Below are 4,060 nucleotides of genomic sequence, written 5' to 3'. Positions count from 1 at the left end.
TCAGGACTTGATCAACAGTGCAGTCAGAATTTGCTCATTGCTGGTTTAAGTGAAACAGTTTTCTATCACTATTGAGATCAGTTAGTTTTATTTTTCTTTGAAGAAAAGAAAAAGGAGGCAGAGGTGGGGGGAGAAAACACTAAAACAAAAGTTCAACCTGTTTACACTTGTAAGGAAAAGCAACCTCCTGGTCGCTTTATTTGGAAAAAGCTTTACTTAGGAGTGAACGTTCTTAAACTGTAGACCCTCCATTTGGAGCATTGTAGTAGACCTAAGCTACAGACCTGGCATATTTGAAACACACAGCACTTGCCAGATCCTGATCCAAGTTCATCGCTTTCACTCCCTCCAGGTTCCTGCATTTCCCAGAAGAAATCCTGTGTAGCCACAGACATTGCTCTTCATGCCCCAGTAGTCAGTCAGCAGCCACCCATGTGCTTTTATACATTTGATACTGCCAGAATAAAGGGATGAAACCAACGGCATGTTAGAATAAAAGGGTGGCAGGAGGATAAAAAAAATTAAAAAAAATTATATATATAAAAAAATCAAAGCCAATATTCATGATAAAAAATACACAAAGTAGAGGAAAAAAAGGAAGGGGGTATCCATTCTAGGAGACCATTTTGACGTGGAAGAGCCAAATAGCAGATAGGAAAGAGAGGAGTAATATGAGATACTGTTAAATGGACTGTCACCAAAAGTTGGGAAAGAAGGGTAGAGCACACAGATCTGTTGGAACAGTTTGTTCCACTCCATTCTGCTTTTCCCCCTCAAATTAGAATATAAATACAGAAAGCACAGAACACAAGTCAAGGAGTGAAGGTTCTCTCTATTAGACCTGAGGAAAGAGGTGGAACAAAGGCAAAATTGCTGTATTTTATGTATATATAAAATGTGCACAGTATGAAATGCTGCATCTGCCAGCAAGTTTCAATCACAGAAAGTATACTCAATTCTCAACCTTGCCTGTTGGACAAATGGGTTTCAAATGTGGAAGGGCTGAAGTCAAAGCAGAGAAGGACAGAAACATACAAGGACACTAAACAGCTTATAAAGCTTCTTTCCTCCTTTACCCCATTCCTTGGTTCCCATATATTTCTAGTGCCACTCTTCAGCAACCATCATATTTTTGCATTTGGATAGTTGTGCTATAGAATATCCCCCAAAGACTGACTTTTCCAAAAAGCATCTACACACAAAGACATTACTGTTTTTTGTACAAAGCCTTTAAGATTAATTGTAAATTTATTCCAATAAAAATCCATTTTGGAGGATTGATTCTACAGTCCAGTGTAACTAGCTCATCACAGTGTTATGCAACTTAACTCAAAGTGAAACATGTTAGCTAGGAAGAACTGACTCAAACTGAACCAATCATGAAACTTTAGGTATGCTCAAGGAGATTTTTGGCACAGCGTTTATGCATAGATAAATGTTGTACAGGTGTAGAGCACTATATCAACATTAGACAGGCATTCTACTGACACAATGGCAAAATGATAAATATTTTGGAGTTAAAAAAATAACCAGGAAGTTAATCCTTTGGTTTTTCTGCTCCCTGTTCATTTAATGGTTTTAAACATAGCCCAAAATACTTGCTGCAATGCATTTTGTAAGTTACTTAACCTTACAGTAATGGACAGAGCATATAAAAAAAATCGTTAGCAGCTTCTATGTGTACACAAAGTACTTCAATAAATTTCATATTGAGAGGCACTGAAAACTAAGACGTGGGAACACTTATTATGGACTTTACCCGAACCCTCAATATTTAAAACTTTGCCCAAATAACTTACATTCTGCCCTTCAAAAGATCTGATACCTAATCTTCAGTACACCTATTATTCATTCAACCAATCCAAACGTGCCAGTATACAGGTTTGATGAGTGAATTCATATAACAATGTTCAAATTTAATGCTGTAGACTTTTAAGAATGTGTCAGAGAACTAACCCATCTATTTTTTTTCCACCACTAGTATTCATGAATGATGGGGATGTAGGGTTGTTTATAACAAAGCCAGTTTTTCAGCCTTACTAAGGAAAATTTAATGGATTTAGAAATTCACATCTAGTTTGAACTATTCCTGAATCTGAAAGAAATTTGTAGATGCTTGGATAATCCAAATTCCACCACCCAATGAATTATCAGGATTAATTTTCTCCCTATTGTTTGATAGAAAATCTGCACCAACATTAAATCTAAATTTCCTTTCCATTCAAGCCAACTAAAAAGCAAAGAAATTTCAGTAATATATTAGTCATTCACTTACAACACTGGGATGAGTTCCTAACTGGGAACAAAGCTAGCAGATGTTTCTATTTCTGCCACTGCCAATTTTGGTAGTATCTCTTAGGTTACAATTGATGGACTGTAGTATTCTACCTGCATATATAGCATAGAGCACATGAATAATGGTCCGGGTACAAACATGGGATCCTGGTGGCAATCAGTCCTGCATGATCGCTGATGCTCTCTTGAGTACACTTTTATGACCATGTTTCTCAGTTAAGGTCTGCCTTTGCTTTTGATGCTGCTGCAGGTGATTGCCGCTGATGTCCTGTCTGGTCTAAACTCTGCTTTACACATTTATGGCCTCTTGCTTAATGCATTGCTGTTAAAAACCCCCAGCAGTCAGTTTGCCTGGTTCTGATCTGTACACTTGAAAAAGAAACATGAAGTTAAGGTAGTACACTGTCATACACATGACAAGTACAAACGCAACTTTTGTTCTGACTCTAGGAGGCAATTAGGAAAAGAATAAGAGGAACAGCAACAGCAGCTACCAATAGTGGAGGTATTTATCTCTAGGCAAGTCTGCCTATTTGGGGCAAGAAGATTTACATTCCAAATTTTTGCACATTTTCTTTTATGTGTTATCATTGGTATGTATTTTTGCATACCTAAATGGAATTAACCAACCTTCTCCCCAAAGTCTACAAAAAAATGAAATTGTAGCGGCAATAATCTAAAAAAAAAAAAATCCAACACTAAAATATCTCTATTGGCTCCTTGTAACTATTTGGGATGTCAGGCTATATACAGCCTGTTTGGTGCTGGAGACTATGCATTTTGTTTCCTTGTTAGACTCTTCTGACAAAGACTCACTCTAAAGTGTGGAGCATTCTTGCCTTCTTTCCCATCTCTTTTCTTGAGATTGACCTAAAATCCATAGAAGGTGACAAGAAAAAGTTTTGCACAGAACACAGTGCTAATAAAGCAGGCTGATAAACTTTGATCACCCATTTAAATGGAGCACCAAGGAACAAAGATATGACTACTTCTCAAGACAAAGCAATTTTTCAAGAGTGAATTCCAAGCAGGTGGTAACTAAGCAACAGCTCACCTGCACAAGGACTTTGATCACTTGACAAAACAGATCAGAGCAACACAAGGGAAAGAGGACTAGAGATTACAAGAAAAAAGGGTCTTTTCTTGGCCTATCAAGAGAGAAAGATGGAAAACAGACCAAGAGATACTGCAAAAAGTAGCCTGATGATTTGGAGAAGAGAGCAGCTGAAGAAAGGAGCTCATGAACATTTTAGTTACCACACTTTATACTTTGAACATCTTTTACTTCAACGCCTCTGTCACTTCACCCAGTGTTGACAAAAATACTTAGGGAAATGGAGAAAAACAGTGCCTCTTCGTAACACCAGGCTTGAAAGACAGTAATTTTCTGCCTTTGGCCCATGCTGTACCCATGTGGAAAGAGATCTTGGCCAGTGAGGAAGAAAGACGGATGTACAGAACTTCAGAGGAGTTACAGCAAAGCTGGGGAGACATTTGCTGAAGCCTAGGGTGGAATCAATTTCAAGATGTAGTGACTAGGGGCACATACAGAGTTTACAGGTGTGGATCTGACTCAGAGATGAAGAAGAGAATTTATTAGGAGATTAGATGTAGAAATTAATTAATAGATAGGAGATTAGGTATATGGCAAGAATAATATATGTAGCAGTCACCACCACAAACACTGGAGACAGGCAATAAAGAAAAAACAGATGGTAGGCCAAAAGAGCAACATAATAATTTTTGAATATCTTACGGTTCTATT

Source organism: Falco peregrinus, chromosome 14 (assembly GCF_023634155.1).
Source record: "Falco peregrinus isolate bFalPer1 chromosome 14, bFalPer1.pri, whole genome shotgun sequence".
Taxonomy (NCBI): domain Eukaryota; kingdom Metazoa; phylum Chordata; class Aves; order Falconiformes; family Falconidae; genus Falco; species Falco peregrinus.
This window is presented reverse-complemented; position numbering follows the sequence as displayed.